The following is an 18,524-nucleotide window of genomic DNA, read 5'->3' as shown; positions in this document are numbered from 1 at the left end:
ATTATTTTGCATTCACGACTATATTTCCGAGAAACAAATTAAAGATCAACACCAAATAACACGTTAGTTAAAAAAAGGATACCATTACATACTTGATGCTTGATACCGACTAGACACAATAACAAAATAAGGAAAAAAAATTAAATTCTATATGTGGTTGACCTATTAACAAATTGGTTAACATTTTCATTTAACTCTTTTTATCTGATATTTACTGAGCCATAATTCACAGTTATTTTTTTTCTTATTTATAATATTAACACAAATATTTTCACCTACACTTATCTTGTTACAATTCTCGTTCATTATCTGTGGCACTAAAATCCCAGTAATTATGTCGTTCTCCAAATTAGCTGTTTCACTTTTTCGTCTAGTGTCACCTCCTTTAATTAATATGTAGGTTTATTTTTCAGAGTTCCACAACTTACTTTTGTACCTAGATTAAAATATCAGAATTTATATCATGTGTCGAAACAAGGTAATACCTCCGGTCTGCTGTATTGGGCTTATTAGAGCTTGCAGCGCGACCAAGGTACAAAATAATTGACTTCGACTAATTCATCATCTCGACAGTTTCCTCTAATAAGCTATTTCTTCGGTTGCTGCAGTTAATTGGGAAGACAGTCAAAACGACGCAAAGGCTTATACAAATGTTTTCGATTATGCATCCGCGACACAGAGCAAAAATTCACGCGAGTATGGCAGCCATGTACTAGTAAATCTATTCCTCCAATTAATCATGTTAATTAATTATAAGAGAAAAATGTAGGTGACCAAGAGTTATCCTATGAGGAGAGAAAATTATAGTTTTTCAATTAATTATGATGATTAATGAATGTAAGTCTTATTCTTAGCTCATTTTAGAGTAAATTCATTTTTTTAGCCTGACACACTGGACGGAGGGAGTAAAGAAAATAGATACTTATTTAATATTGAAAACTGTTAGGTCATTTATTAATAGTAGTACTCACCTAATTATATTAAACATTTTTATTTATTTAATTTCTTATTTTTAGTAAACAAAATTAAATAGATTTTGTAATGTATATGGGTTTCATTTCAAAATCTTAATGCCATTTTCTCCTAATATATTGAACAATATTAACCACGTAATTGCATTAGTAATATTATAGTCAAATTTATTGTTATACAACTAAATATTTATTATTACAAATACAACAATGTGGACTATAATTATTTTTATCATTTCATCATGTTACTTTTCATAAAGTAAGTGTTTACAAGTTTGTTGATAAATGTAGACAAAGTATGAGAGATGAAAATTGTATTCGTGCTGAATAATTTGTGCCTCTTTGATGTTGAATTACCTCATGTCTATATGTTTGTGTCCATGTGTGTGCATGCCTATTTAAAATTTATAAATGTATCTGTAGAAGAATCTACAATGCACGGGGAACAATATTGCCATTGAGATATGTAAATAAGGATTGTCTAGCCTAGTTCTAGTAATATTAAATTCTAGAAAATGTATGAGCTGTCAACAAGCCTTTTTTCTTGAGTCCGCGCCAACCCAATCTGGCTTTGTTCATTCTCACAGTCAAATCTTTTCATACTTATTTGATGCAGTATGCATAAGACCCCCCTCTAACCAATCCAAACTAACTCAATCTATCAAAATGTATGTATTTTCATGTAGTTTGTAAATTAACGGTTGCAGCATAAGTAGTCAATGTACAACTATGGTATCATTACATGATATGGTGCGGCGTACCCCCGTGCACATTGGCATACTTCTCCCTCCGGTCCCTTTACTCTGCATATAAGATTTGTTTAAAGTCAAACTTCACAAAATTTGACCAAATTTATATGAAAAAACATCAACATCTGCAATACTAAAGTTATATAATATGAAAACTAAATTCATGACGTATCTAATGATATTAATTTTGCATTGTGAATGTTGATAATTCTTTCTATAAAGCTGGTCAAAATTTACGATATTTGACTCTAGACAAATCTTATATGCAGAGTAAAATGGGCCAGAGGGAGTATGGTTGAGCCTGTAAGATAAGGTGTATTAGATGCCTTGTTTACCCTAACCTTTTTTTGCGGGTTTTTTACCCTAACCTATGAACCTACGACCAGACACGCTCAAGAAAGACCATGGAACTTATTGTTTACATGATTTTTAGATGAAACACATAGGTAGCGATCAATACCTCACAATAAAGATTCATTCGGATTTTTCGAGGTACACAAAATAAATAGCCTAGCCAACATGATTTTTGGTTCAAGGTCACTTGTTACTCAAAATAATAAAGTGATAAAAGCAACACATTTGGTAGTCATGTTTAAAGAAAAAAAAAATCCTTCAGGCTCCCCCGTCCCTAAATGCTTCCGCCCTTCGATCCATCTCGAATTGACGTGATGCGTTTTTTGTGAACTGAGCCGGGCCTGGCAAGATCCGACCGAGTTGCCTCCATCGACGTCTCTGGTCCCTCATGTCGGATCTGAACATCCCACATTGCATCAGTTTGTCCAACTGACCTGCTCGTCACCATCTCAACCGTAAAAAGTTTGACTACAGGTCAATTTACTTCTTTTAAGCAAAAGAAGAACAACAATCACCGAAAGAGATTTGCATATATTCTCATCCACGCAAACAAGATTTTCCTGTAAGGGTGGGCGTGCCGTGTGGCGTGTGGCTACAAACACATTGTCCAAACACATGATAAAACAGTTACAAATAGCCTATATAGGTTTTCCAAGGAACAAATACAAGACACTCCAATGAAGATGCATGTGGCGTGTGGTTAGAAACGTACAAACATAACCTGACGCTCACACGAGGGTGACTGACCCATGCATATGCTTCTACAGTAGCCGATTCACTCGTTCATTCCCATCTCGCCGATCGATCGATTGTGTTCTGATGGCCCGTTCTCCGGCTGCACAGACCTGCAGAGATGTACTATGTTTTTGTGTTTCTTAGGTACGTGCGGTGCGGTGCTGGACAAGTGGACACATATGTATATGTATATGTACACAGACGGGCACAGAGACATCATCGCTGCCTTGTACTAGGTGAGTCCACCATGCTTTGGACTACTGTGTCTGTGGTGCACAGACATGAAACATGCAATTAAGTACACCTTTTGTTTGTCACCTCTGTGTGCAGCTCCATGGATGTCATAAAGGAAGGAAGTGGCTGCGCGGCGTTGGGCTAGAGGAAAAGAGCCGGAGATTGACGATGATCACAAACTCAATCGCTTCCCTTGGTTTTCAGTTGGACGGCTTAGATTAGAGAAAATCAACTAAAACCTATTTTTTCATAAGTCCCATATATTTTCCGTCAAAAAAGATGCAAATACTCGCACATGCACGTGTACTTTGGACCTGAAGATGGCCGGCAGCAGGCATGCAGGCATTCCAGGCCCGTGACGGACGGACGTAGTACGTCCGTACCTACGTGCATGCCGTCGTTTTTAGCCGGCCGGCCGATTGTACGTCCGTCATCGTCGAGCTGCTTGCATGCATGCGGTGCAACTGCATGTCTCCACATACATTGATCATACACACATGGCGCTGCGTTTTGCATGCATCTTCCAACGGAGGTAGCTTGGCTTGGCATGGGCAGTTGGCAGGACCAGCCCTAGCTACATGCCACGGCTTCCCTCGGGAAACGCGACGCCTACGACTGTCTGTGGGGCCCAACGAGGCAGGCTCGGACCGGGGCATGCATGCAGAGCGAGATGGAAGCATAGAAAGTTAAGGATGGACCTCACACAGATTATACGTACAGACACACATAGAAACTAGGTATAGTAGGTAGGTTAAGCAGTTGGGCTTGGCTTAGCAGGAATGTTTCAAGCGCTGCCTCGCTGCGTCGTCCCTTCACTGCACTACATGCACGAGCTAGCGAGCTAGGGCACATGCACGGCCAAGGCCCGCCCTGGAGATGCATAGCTGAGCTAGGTGAGCATGACCCCCACGTACAGTCACCAAGCATGGAACAAGTTAAGCAGAGCAAAGAAACAATCCGTCCCACTGTGGCACTCCCATTTATCACTGCACTGCATATGATACTCCCTCCATTCCAAAATATAGTGCGCCCGCGCTTCCCGAGGTCCAACTTTGACCATAAATTTAACCAACGAGACCAACTGCGGTGGGAAAAAAATATATAATTAAAAACTTTTTTCGAATACGAATTCATTGATATAATTTTTACTCCCGCCGCAATCGGTCTTGGTAGTTAAATTTATGATCAAAATTGAAGCACGGAAGCACTACATTGTGAAATGAAGGGAGTACATGGCCTGCCAACCCGTGACAGACATATATTTCTGTGTGTTACGGCCGATCGATAGACCAAACATGAGACATATGTGCACATGGATGTACGTAACACCCACCGTAGAGGTGGTTGCGGATCACCTAGGCACCTAGCTAGCAAGCTAGGGGGATGCATCTTATATATTTTGCTATGTGTGTGTGTGCGCGACTGTGCGCGCGTGCGCGTGTGTGAGTGCGTGCGTGCGTGTGTGCGCGTGTGTGTGTTTCACAACTTCTCAATCGAAATGTAAAAATGATGATTGATTGACAACCCCTCTCTTGGCTACTCCCATTCCCCATCTCCGTGCATGTGTTTGTCTGACGGCGTCGGTCCGTGAGATCTGTTCTGTGCGTGGGGGTGGTTCACTTCAATCATGGAGGCAGACGCGAGCGCTGCTCCGGCGGCAGGGGACACATGGACCAAAGCAACGCACTATCACCGTCTGCAACATCTCAAACGGGATCCTCACCGGCCGGACGGCCGGACATGCATGCTAGCAATCATATTTTTTTAGAGGCTATCACTTAATCGTACCACAAGATGTGTGCACAAGAATAATTACAAAGTTTTATGTGATGCGCAAAAAGTCTGTTGCTCCCAATCCAAAATGAGACGAGCAAATTAATTCACCCTTTTCTCTCTTGATCTGATTGGAAACTTCTCTACTTCCTCCTTCAACAAAACCATGATCGAGGCCTCTGTTACATCGAAACTTATAGTACACTTGATCCATTCTGATTAGGATTAAGGGTGTGCAATATTTTTTTCTCCCTATTGCAACCCACTGGCTCTTTTGTTAGTCAATACCTACAACACCAAATCTCTATTATTTGAATGATCATGAAATACTTTCATATTTTATTTATTTGGTATTATAGATATTGACACAATTTTCTATAAACTTGATCAAACATACATACATCTGGTTTATTTATTTTAATATACATTATATATTAAAATGGAGAGAGTAAAACTGTTAAAACACTTTATATGTTTTTCAGGGAACAAATAAAAGACATTCCAAAGAGGAACCATGTGGCGTGTGGCTAAAAACGTACGAACATAACCTAACGCTCAGACGAGGCTGCTGACCGACCCTTGCATATGCATCTACTCGATTCACTCGATCTTGCCGATCGATTGGATTCAGATGTCCCCTAGGTACGGTACTGGTCATTGGCCAAGTGGACATATATGTATGTACACATGCATAGAGACACTGCCGCGACAACGCTAGTGCATTGTTTTCTTTTTAGAGACGTTGCTTTTGAAGAACTTTTTTGTATGCCAGGTATTGTCTTTGGTGATGGAGTGTCGTTGTTGCTAATGACTGATCATTGGGGCGGTGTTTTTCCTTCTGTTGTTTTATTTTCTTTTCTTGGTTGTGTGTATCATTAATATGTTTGGACATCTTATTGGTACAAAGATCGGATGTAATAAGTATCTTTGCGATATTAATATATTTCCTTTGTCGAAAAACAGAGACACTGCCGGTCGGCCGGCCTGCAGATTGCTGCTTTCTTGTACGTAGTCTACATACATCTTTCATATTGTCATCATCTAGTGGCGTACGTTGAATATGCTTTATACTACGTACTGTGACATGCAGCATACTAGTATATGTTCTGTCACCTTTCTGTCACCTTTTGTGTGCGGCTCCATGCATGTCACGTACTACTCCCTAGCTCTACCACATGCTATGCATGAAGGCGGTAGTCGTCAGCAGGGGCAAAAACGACAAAATTGACCTATAAACGAAATCAATTCATAAACTAAACTGGTTTTAAAAAAATTTGCTCAACATACCCTTTTGTGTGGCACCTGACATCAAGGCGCCACACTCTACAGTGTAACGCCTAGCTCTTAAGCATTGCACATTTGGTCAGCATGACACTCCTTGGGCCCGCACCCAGCAGTACAACACCTTAGAGCTAGGTGTCACATATGTAATGTGCAGCGCTTGAGAGCTAGGCGCGGCACATGTTATGTGCAGTGCCTAGCGCTTAGGCGATGCACATCCTATTAGTAGTTGGTAGGCTGCCCCCCTCCCCCCACACCCCAACCCCCAACCCCACCCCTAGCCGTGATTGGCCCTCTCCCCCCGTCTAATCCTTCTTCAAATCTTCCAAATCTAAAGATTTTCTTCGTGGATTTCGAGCTCAATCCCTCCCTCAAGGTTCCCCCGACCCCCTTGTTTTCATCCAAAAAATGCTCACATTTGCTCATTTGTTGCTAGTTTAGGGAAACCCTAGTTTTTTATGGATCTTGAAATTTGTATGGAGATATGAGATGTTTGTTTACCAATTTCCTAGGATTAGGCTTGTTAGTATGTTAGGGTTAGTGTTATGGGTGTTGTTATGTTGGTGCTAGGGTTAGGCTTGTTAGTATGTTAGGGTTAGGGTTATGGGTGTTGTTATGTTGGGCCTAGGGTTAGGGTTGTTAGTATGTGAGGTTGTGCTTATGGTCATTGTTAAGTGCGGGTTAGGGTTATTATTTCATATCTATGTTAGGGTTTGTATTCCGTGTTAATCTTCGGATGAGTACTTATGGAAGATATGTTACATTTTGTTGTTTTAATTATTATAGGGATGGGAAGAACATGTGTGTATGTTCATCATGTGGACAAAGATGCCTTTTTGAAAGGCAATATTGAACCGAATCCGGATGAGCTTGACATGGTGTTTTAGAGTAGTCCTAGCTACGCGGAGGTCTTGGAACAAGTGAGGAAATATTCGAATTGGATGGACCCAAGTGATATAGTTGAGTTTGAGGGAAGGCATAATGTGGGTTTTGGAATGCACATCCATTGGAAGACCATGCGTGTGAACTCCGAGCAACGTTGGGTTGCATACAAGGAGACGGTGGCCGAATCACTAGACAAGGCTCTTGAGTTATTTGCTACGAAGAAGGTTAAGTCTAGTTTTTATTTGGACTTGAACAAGAACCCCTCCCCGTTGGTTGCTAGTAGTCCCCCACCCATGAAGCAAGACAAAATGAGTGAACCTCCTTTGACTCAACAAGTGAGGCAAACATCGAGCCCAATTTCAAAGAACCAAAATGAAGTTTTGCAAGAGGAGAGTGTTGAGTATGACGAAAATGACAATGAAGTTGATCTCCATGACAACAATGTGGGTTATCTCGACAAATATTATGTGCAAGAGACAATGGACCCTTCCATCCCCTATTCCCGTGGCTATGCATCAGAGTCGGATGACGAAGGTCCCGATGAAGAAGTTGATGAGGAGGGGTTCACGGTGAAGGAGGCCGAAGCTTTCGAGAAGGTATTCGGGCGGGATCATCGGACACCATTGTTCAAGGATGTTAGTCTCGCGGATGAAGCCGTGGTAGATGGTGGCCAAGGTATATCTCTTGGAGTTAGGCCAAGTTCTCACCGGGATTTGAAAGACGGCAAGATCGGGATTTCTCCCGGGTCTAACTTTGGAAGCTTCTTGGAGTTGAAGATGTGGCTCGGCAACTACTCGTTTACACATTATCGTCCACACAAGGTGGTTCACTCGGACATCAATGTGTGTTACACGGTTGCATGTGAAGACAAAAAATGTCCATGGATTGTGCGTGCAAGACGATGGAAAGGAGGGGCCGCTTGGCACGCAGTGAGTTGTGTACCAAGTCAGATGTGCCGAGGCAAGAAGGTGGATGGCAAGGTTGTGTCCCAAAACAACAGACAACTCATTTCTGAGTTCATCTCTTATAGGCTTTCCAACTCAATATCCATACTTCCAACAATGAGCATCCAACAAGTCATGGACCTTGTGAAAGCCATCTTTCATTACAAGGTGAAATACGACAAGGCATGGAAGGCGAAGCAAGCCGCATTTAATATGTTGAATGATAATTGGGAGGAGGCACACAACTGAATCCCTAGGTTGTTGTTAGCTATGGCCGCCACTAGCCTGGGCATGGTTCATGTGGTCGAGCCTCATGGGCAAAAAACAACGATTCACGATGGAAGGACTATCCGAGTATTTGGGTGCATTTTGGGCGTTTGATCAATGCGTGAGGGCTTTTGAACACCGTCGGACGGCCATCGCCGTTGATGGCACATTCTTGATCGGACAATACAACGACACCTTATTGGTTGCAATAGCAAGTGATGCCAATAACCGGGTGTTGACTTTGGCTTTTGCTTTGGTTGAGGTGGAGCAATGACAACTAGGAGTGGTTCTTGCATCTTTTGAGGACCAAGGTATTACCAACTCAAAGGGAAATTTGTGTCATATCGAATTGCCATCTAGGAATTCTTAACGCGGTGGACATTGACATTCCCGGGAATGCTCCGTTGCACCATCGATGGTGCATGAGGCACTTTTGTTCTAACTTTTATAGGGCATGTGGCCTTAAGGAGTTGGTCAATGATCTTTAAGATTGTCATCTCGCTTTCTCCGGCAAGCGGTTCGCCAACTTGTACAACAAATTGCTCACACAAAAAATTCATCCCGGGGGTCTTCAATTTCTCAATAGGAACATTCAAAAAAGGAATAAGTGGGTACGTGCTTTTGATGAAGATGGACGGAGGTATGGTCAAATGACAAGCAATATGGCCGAATGCTTCAATAGGGTGCTCAAGGGTGTACGAGCATTACCCATGATGGCAATAGTTCAATACACATTTGACAAGATGAATGCGTACTTTCTAAAGTACTCAATGTAAATGAATGCGCAGATTGCAGGTGAGAACAAGCGCAAGTACAAGTACAAGTTCCCACCCAAGGTTGATGAATGGTTGGAATTTAAATCATGGAAAGAGGACTCCCAAGAAGCTATATTATATAACAACGACAATGGGTTGTACGAAGTGAAAGAGCCAGGAGGTACCACGAAAGATGGCCGTCAACACGAAGGTCAGGCTTTTAAGGTCTCCCTAACCACGTATGACTATTTACGGAATACATGCCTACAATATATTTATGAACTGGAGCTAGTGCCGTATCGCCCTAGGTTATGACTGTTATATGATGAATATCATCCAACGAATTCACCGATCCAATGCCTACGGATTTCTCTCACATTGTTCCTGCTAAGTTACTACTGCTATTGTTACTGTTACACTTGCTACAAAATCATTGCTATCACTTTTACTGTCACTATTGCTGTTGCTACTACTATCAAAACTATCATTCTACTTTGCTACTGATCACTTTGCTGCATATAATTAATCTCCAGGTCTGGTTGAATTGACAACTCAGCTGCTAATACTTGCAACTATTTTTTGGCTCCCCTTGTGTTGAATCAATAAATTTGGGTTGAATACTCTACCCTCGAAAACTATTGTGATCCCCTATACTTGTGGGTTATCATACCGCATCTTGCGTTAGGAATGTGGATGTCAATCACCCGCTCACCATGAAGGAGTCAGAGTTCTCAATCATGACGGTCAAGAATACATGGGCTCCCGGATTTCATCCATACTTTGACCAATCACAATGGCATGAGTACCGCGGAGTTCAACTATGGCACGATTCGGATTTGAAGGTGGTTAAACAAGGAAGACGTAACACAAAACGTCTAAGAGGTGACATGGAAGGATGGGGCCATGGTGGCGGACGCAAATCGGGCAATGACCAATTCCAAGAGCCTCGTGAGAGCTCCAGTTGTGGGGAATGCAAAGGTTAGGGACACAACAAAAGAAAATGTACCAAACCAACAAAGAGGTCAAAGAAAAATGATGCAAGCACATGCCAACAAGGAAACACACAACCAGGTGCAAGCCAAGCAAGTGGTAGTCAATAATGGCCAAACCAAGTAAGTGGTAGCCAACCAAGTGGTATCCAACAAGTGCTGAACCAACCAAGTAGTAGCCAACAAGGGGCATACCAAAGGGGAACTAGGCAACAAAGAGGGAGGCAACTAGGACTTACAAGAGGATGTGGTAGTGGTAGAGCCCGTGGTGGTGGTCTAGGCCGTGGGGGTGGTCTTGGCCTTGGTGGTAGTCTTGGGAAAAGTCGTTATAGAGGAATGTTTGGATACTTTGATGGACCATTTTCGTATGTGGCTCACTAACTGTAATGTTTCAATTTACATATTTTTCATATGTTGTTCTTGTCCTTATTCACTAGTATGTTGCAATTTACATGTTTTTCCATATTCTTCTTGTCATTACTAACTATTATGTTTCTCTCATCGTAGGTATGGCGGCTTCTCAACCCAACGAACCAACAATGAAGGGGGTTGAGGAGAAGGATGGCAAAGGTGAGATTGCGGGGTGGTGGGAGAAGGCTGCGAGGAACCTAAGAGAGGAGGATGCAGCCGCACTAGAGAAGAAGAAGCAAGAGGAGACCGAAGATAAGAGGAAGGAAAATGAGAGAGGGATATTTGAGGAGCTCACGAGAAGGGACAACTTGAGTAATGCATGTGAGAAGGCAGAGAGGCAACACCTAAAGGTTTTTCAAGATAAATGCCTGAAACTTTGGGCTTTCGAAGATGCAAAGAAAGAGAGGGAGAACAAGATATTCATGGAGAGGATTGTTCAGGAGGCTTGTCACATAAGGAAAAGGGTGGAGGAGGAGGAGGAGGAAGAAGAAGAAGAAGAAGAAGAAGAAGAAGAAGAAGAAGAAGAAGGGAAAGGGGCCTTGCACAATACAATGGAGCATTGTGACCTTCTTATCTTTTGAACTATGATCTTCGATTTGGTTGTGGACTAAGACCTTGTTGTCATGTAGACTATGATCTTTGAACTTTTCCATGTGCTCCTTAAGATATTGTGCACTCCATTATTTGTATTTCAACACGGTGCTATGCTCTAAACCAATATCATGCCGTGATTCTAATTGAAATGTGCTATGTGTTGTCTAATTTAATGTGTGCTTCGTTCAATGTTCCCAAAAATATGATGTCTCAATGAGCAGCCAAAATACATAGTGCAACGCCTCACACCTAGGCGCTGCACTGTGTGGTGCGGCGCCTCAGAGCTCGGCGTTGCACCAACACTTAGAAATTTTTTTGAGCCAGATTCTGCCTGTAACCTTTTGTTGCTCTCTGGCCAGTTTGTCCACATGTGTGATGCTAGCTCTGAGGCGCCACACCTAGGTGCTGCACTGTGTGGTGTGGCGCCTCGGAACTCGGCATTGCATCAATACTTAGAATTTTTTCGAGCCAGTTTCTACTTGTAACCTTCTGTTGCTCTCTAGACAGTGATACGTCTCCAACGTATATATATTCTTTTATTGTTCCATACTATTATATTATCATTCTTGGATGTTTTACAATCATTTTATAGCAACTTTATATCATTTTTTGGGACTAACCTGTTGACATAGTGCCCAGTGCCAGTTACTGTTTTTTGCTTTTTTTACTTCATAGAAAATCATTACCAAACGGAGTCCAAACACAATGAACCTTTTTCGATAATTTTTCTGGGCCAGAAGACACACGTTGGGCCAAAGAAGTACCCGAGGGGTGCCTCGAGGGGGGCACAACCCACCTGGGTGCGCCTGGGGGTCCATGCGCACCCTGGTGGGTTGTGCCCACCTTAGTGGCCTCCCACACCACCTCTTTTCTTTATAAACACCCCAATATTGCAGAAACCCTAGGGGAGTCGACAAAAATCAATTCCAGCTGCCGCAAGTTCCAGAAACCACTGATCCAATCTAGACACCATCACGGAGGGGTTCATCATCCTCATTGGTTCCTCTCCAATGATGCGTCTGTAGTTCATTGTAGACCTACGGGTTCGTAGTTAGTAGCTAGATGGCTTCCTCTCTCTCTTTTGATTTTCAATACAATGGTCTCTTGGAGATCTATTTGATGTAACTCTTTTTGTGGTGTGTTTGTTGGGATCCGATGAACTTTGAGTTTATGATCAGATCTATATTTTTATCCATGAAAGTTATTTGAGAATTTTGATCTCTTATATACATGATTACTTATAGCCTCGTATTTCTTCTTCGAATATTTGATTTAGTTAGGCCGACTAGATCGATTTTTATTCCCATGGGAAGAGGTGCTTTGTGATTGGTTCGATCTTACGGTGCTCGATCCCAGTGATAGAAGGGGAAACGACACGTATGTATCGTTGCTATTAAGGATACCAAGATGGGGTCTATTCCTATATGAGTAGATCTTGTCTAGATCATGTCATCGTTCTTATTGCATTACTCCGTTTCTCCATGAACTTAATACACTAGATGCATGCTGGATAGCAGTCGATGTGTGGAGTAATAGTAGTAGATGCAGGCAGGAGTTGGTCTACTAATCTTGGGCGTGATGCCTATATAATGATCAGTGCCTGGATATCGTCATGATATTTGAAGTTCTATCAATTGCCCAACAGTAATTTGTTTACCCACCGTATGCTATTTTTTAAAGAGAAGCCACTAGTGAATCTACAGCCCCCTGGTCTCTTCTTTATCATATTTGCCTTCGAGATCTATTTTTATTTGCTTTTATTTTCATATCTATTAATCCAAAAGCCCAAAAATATATTGCTGCAATTTTATTGTTATTTATTTTATCTCACATTCCCGTGAGATCTATTTATCCAATCTACTACAATTTTTACCTATCTTTTACCCGGGTGGGATTGACAACCCCGTCGGGTTGCAAGTATTTGTTCTTTGTGTGCAGGTGTCGTTCACGCAGTGTTGCGTGGTTCTCCAACTGGTTCGATAACCTTGGTCTCATCACTGAGGGAAATACCTACCGTAGTTGTGCTACATCATCCCTTCCTCTTTGGGGAAATACCGTCGTAGTTCAAGCCACATCAAAAGGAATTTCTGGCGCCGCTGCCGGGGAGGATCAAGTCAAGATAGTCTCCCGACAACTCGCCAATTTCTGGTGCCGTTGCCGGGGAGACATCATCAACATCTACCAGGTTCCTAATCACAAATCTCATCTCCTTGGAATTTACACTATTTTCCATTTGCCTCCCATTTTCATCTTCCACACTTCACAAAATTTGTCATTTTATTCGCCCTCTTTTTCGTTCGTCGTTTTCTCGCCAGATCTGTTTTTGTGTGCAATCTTGCTTGCGTAGTCATGATGCCTCAAAGAATATATTATGATGTTCCTTCCCCCAATATTTTTCTTGAAATTGAGAAAAGTACTAAGGAATATTGACCACACAATTTGAGCACAATAAATATTTTATCGAGGAACTTAAGGAGCACTCTGTTGTGTTGGATGCTATAACAAAACAAATTGATGATAATCAGTAGAGAAGTTTGGAATCTCCAATCTAAGTATGATTTTTCTGAAAGTTTGCTAGGCAAAATATCCGATGCACAAGCTTCCCTAGTAAATCAAATGGCCGCTAAACCAATCTCGCTAGAAGATAAAAATGGTGAAGATCTTAAAATGATTTGTGTTTCTTCTATTGATTCCTTGTTTAGTAAAATTAAAATAGATGAAAAAGGGACTGAAGAAGAGTCAACTTTAGTTAGAAGGCATCCCGATAATTTGGAGGGTGAAATTCTTGTTGAGAAAATTGATAAAAGTGGGTTTGGAGAGGTCAAAACTTTAACTACTGATGTGCCCACTCTTTTGGATTACAAAGACTTTAATTATGATAATTCCTCCTTGATTGATTGTATTTGTTTGTTTCAATCCATGATTAATTCATCCCATTCTTATGAACAAAATAAAGCTTTTACTAAACATATCGTTGATGCTATGATAAAAGCTTTGGAAGAAAAGTTGGAATTCGAGATTTCAATTCCTAGAAAATTACATGATGAATGGGAACCCACTATCAAAGTCAAGATTAAAAATTATGAGCGTTTTCCTTTATGTGACTTGGGTACTAGTGTTTCTACAATTCCGAAATCTTTATGTGATGTGCTTGGTCTTACCGATATTGAAGAATGTTCTTTAAATTTGCACTTGGCGGATTCTACTATTAATAAGCCTATGGGAAGAATTAATGATGTTCTTATTATTGCAAATAGGAATTATGTGACCATATATTGTAGTGTTCTTGATATTGATTGCAATCCATCTTGTCCTATTATACTTGGTAGACCGTTTTTACGTACTATTGATGCCGTAATTGATATGAAAGAAGGCAACATTATATTTTAATTTTCACTAAGGAAGGGTATGAAACACTTCCCTAGAACAAGAATTAAGTCACCATATGAATCAATCATGAGGGCATCTTATGGATCTAGAAATAAATATGAAAATACTTAGATCTTTGCATTATGCCTAGCTAGGGGCATAAAACGATAGCGCTTGTTGGGAGGCAACCCAATGACCAAAATTTATTTTTGTCTTTTTCTTTCCGTTCTTGAGTGTTTGCAAAATTATGATACTTTTATGATTGTGTTTTTATGTTTTAGTTAGTGTTTGTGCCAAGCAAAGCCTTTGGGATCATGTTCGGTGATACTTGATTTGATCTTGTTGAAAAACAAAAACTTTTGCGTCCAAAAAAATAATTTTCATTTTTAAATTGAGCGTGATAAAATCCTGATGTTTTTACAAAAGATTGGTATACAAAGCGCCCACGTTGTTCTAATTTTTAAGGATTTTTGGAGTTACAAAAGTATCAAAAGTTTTCAGATTACTACAGACTGTTCTGTTTTTGACAGATTCTGTTTTTCTTTGTGTTGTGTGCTTATTTCGATGAATCTATGGTTTGTATTGGAGGGTATAAGCTATAGAAAAGTTTGAATACAATAGATATAGTGAAAAAATAAAATATGAATGGGTTTGCAATAGTACTTATAGTAGTGATTTGCTTTGTTATACTAACGGATCTCACAAAGGTTTTGTTGAGTTTTGTGTGATCAAAGTTTGAAAGTTTTGGGTGAGATCATGATGGATGAAGGAATAAGGAGTAAGAAGAGCCTAAGCTTGGGGATGCCCCATGGCATCCCAAGGCATTATCTAAAAGAGAAGCAAGCAACTAAGCTTGGGGATGCACGAGTGGCATCCCCTCTTTCTTCTAACAACCATCGGTATTTTACTTGGAGCTATATTTGTATTCGCCACATATCATGAGTTTTGCTTGGAGCGTCTTGTATGATATGAGTCTTTGCTTGTTTTGCTTTTTATATTTAGTCATCTATCCATGCTGGACACACCTATTTGAGAGAGCCAAAATTATGCTATGACTTGTTAGAATTGCTCTCTATGCTTCACTTAAATCTTTTTTGAGCTAAGGAATTGCTCTAGTGCTTCACTTATATCTTTCTGAGCACAGTGTGCTTTATTATTTTTGAAGAAAAGATCTCATGCTTCACTTAGATTTATTTGAGAGTTAGTGAAATTTTTAAGAAATTCTCTCATGGTTCAATTAAATTATTTTGAGAGAAGAATTTTTTTATGCTCATGTTCTTCAGTTATATTTGTTTGAGCTCTCAAAAGCAACATATGAAATTAGTCCAAAAGTGATAGATATTCAAGAGGGATACAATAAAAACTTTCATGAAGATCATTGGACAAAATAAACTTGATTCCTTGTAATAGTTTTGCGAAATGATGATATAATATGTGAGTCATGTTGATGAGTAATTATGCTTTAGTAAGAATATTGGTGTTAAGGTTTGTGATTCCCTATGCAAGCACGAAAGTCAATAGTTATGCAATGAAATTGTATTCTACTTGTGGTGCATTATTTGGTGTTTAGCTATGCTTAATGCTCGCTTATGAGATTTTTCGTTTCTTAGTTGCATGCTTCTCAATCTTTTGCTAGGCTTCATTTGCACTAAGTATGAGCACTACTTGTGCATCCAAAATCCTTAAATCCACTTTTGCCACATAAGTCCACTATACCTACCTATATGCGGTATTCTTTTGCCGTTCTAAGCAAATTTGTATGTGTCATCTATAATTTTCAAAATAAATTTCCTTATTGTGTGCTCGAACTGCTCATGAAACGGTAGGGGTGGCTGATATTTTTCCATGCTAGATGTGTTATTCTCAAGATGAGTGTTGATGACCCACAAGTATAGGGGATCTATCGTAGTCCTTTCGATAAGTAAGAGTGTCGAACCCAACGAGGAGCAGAAGGAAATGATAAGCGGTTTTCAGCAAGGTATTCTCTGCAAGCACTGAAATTATAGGTAACAGATAGTTGTGTGATAGGATAATTGGTAACGAGCAACAAGTAAAAAAAGTAAATAAAGTGCAGCAAGGTGGCCCAATCCTTTTTGTAGCAAAGGACAAGCCTGGACAAACTCTTATATGATGTAAAGCGCTCCCGAGGACACATGGGAATATCGTCAAGCTAGGTTTCATCACGATCGTGTGATTCACGTTCGGTACTTTGATAATTTGGTATGTGGGTGGACCGGTGCTTGGGTGCTGCCCTTACTTGGACAAGCATCCCACTTATGATTAACCTCTATTGCAAGCATCCGCAACTACAACAATAGTATTAAGGTAAACCTAACCATAGCATGAAACATATGGATCCAAATCAGCCCCTTATGAAGCAACGCATAAACTAGGGTTTAAGCTTCTGTCACTCTAGCAACCCATCATCTACTTATGACTTCCCAATGCCTTCCTCTAGGCCAAATAATGGTGAAGTGTTATGTAGTCGACGTTCACATAACACCACTAGAGGAGAGACAACATACATCTCATCAAAATATCGAACGAATACCAAATTCACATGACTACTAATAGCAAGACTTCTCCCATGTCCTTAGGAACAAACGTAACTACTCACAAAGCATATTCATGTTCATAATCAGAGGGGTATTAATATGCATATAGGATCTGAACATATGATCTTCCACCAATTAAACCAACTAGCATCAACTACAAGGATTAATTAACACTACTAGCAACCCACAGGTACCAATCCCAGACTTGGAGACAAGAATTGGATACAACAGATGAACTAGGGTTTGGAGAGGAGATGGTGCTGGTGAAGATGTTGATGGAGATTGCCCTCTCCCGATGAGAGGAGCGTTGGTGATGATGATGGCGATGATTTCCCCCTCTCGGAGGGAAGTTTCCCCGGCAGAACAGCTCCGCCAGAGCCCTAGATTGGTTCCGCCAAGGTTCCGCCTCGTGGCAGCGGAGTCTCGTCCGGAAAGATGGCTTATGATTTTTTCCTCATCGAAAGACTCCATATAGCAGAAGATGGCCATCGAAGGGCCACCAGGGGGCCCACGAGGTAGGGGGGCGCGCCCAGGGGGTAGGGCGCGCCCCCACCCTCGTGGGCAGGGTGTGGCCCCCCTGGTGAACTTCTTGCGCTTAATATTTTTTATATATTCTGAAAACGTCTTCCGTGAAGTTTCATGACTTTTGGAGCTGTGCAGAATAGGTCTCTAATATTTGCTCCTTTTCCAGCCCAGAATCCCAGCTGCCAGCATTCTCCCTCTTTATGTAAACCTTGTAAAATAAGAGAGAATAGGCATAAGTATTGTGACATAATGTGTAATAACAGCCCATAATGCAATAAATATTGATATAAAAGCATGATGCAAAATGGACGTATCAATTCCCCCAAGCTTAGACCTCGCTTTTCCTCAAGCGAAAGCCGAAATCGAAAAATATTTCCAGATGTTTAGAGATAGAGGTGTCGATAAAAATAAAATACGGATATGAGGGCATCATGATCATTCTTAGAACAACAACTTATATAATTCTTGTCATATGATCTCTTATGTTAGAGTAACAATTCAATCACAATTTCAAGTATGAACCATAAACTTCATTGAAAACTAACAAACTAAAATCTCAGTCATTGGAGCAATTGCAATTTATCATAACATAGGAAAGAGTCAATTATAAGAGATTTTCAGCAAGTCCACATACTCAACTATCATATAGTCTTTCACAATTGCTAACACTCACGCAATACTTATGGGTATGGAGTTTTAATTGGACACAGAGAAAGATAGGGGCTTATAGTTTTGCCTCCCAACGTTTTACCTCAAGGGTAATGTCAACAATAATAGTTCATGAGAACTCACATCCAATTAGCCATATATACCGGGATCTTTCCAACATGTTATGCTTGCCAAAAGATAAAATGCAAAAAGGAAGGGTGAAGATCACCATGACTCTAATGCAAGGTAGGGGATACAAGTAAAATATAGGCTCTTCGCAGAGGGAAGCAGAGGTTGTCATGCGCTTTTATGGTTGGATGCACAAAATCTTAATGCGAAAGAACGTCACTTTTTATTGCCACTTGTGATATGGACCTTTATTATGCAGTCTATCGCTTTTATTTCTTCCATATCACACGATCGTATAAAGCTTATTTTCTCCCACACTAATAAGTCATACATATTTAGAGAGCAATTTTTATTGC

The sequence above is a fragment of the Triticum urartu genome, chromosome 7A (assembly GCF_056163025.1).
Source record: "Triticum urartu cultivar PI428250 chromosome 7A, HENAU_Tu73, whole genome shotgun sequence".
Lineage (NCBI taxonomy): Eukaryota > Viridiplantae > Streptophyta > Magnoliopsida > Poales > Poaceae > Triticum > Triticum urartu.
This window is presented reverse-complemented; position numbering follows the sequence as displayed.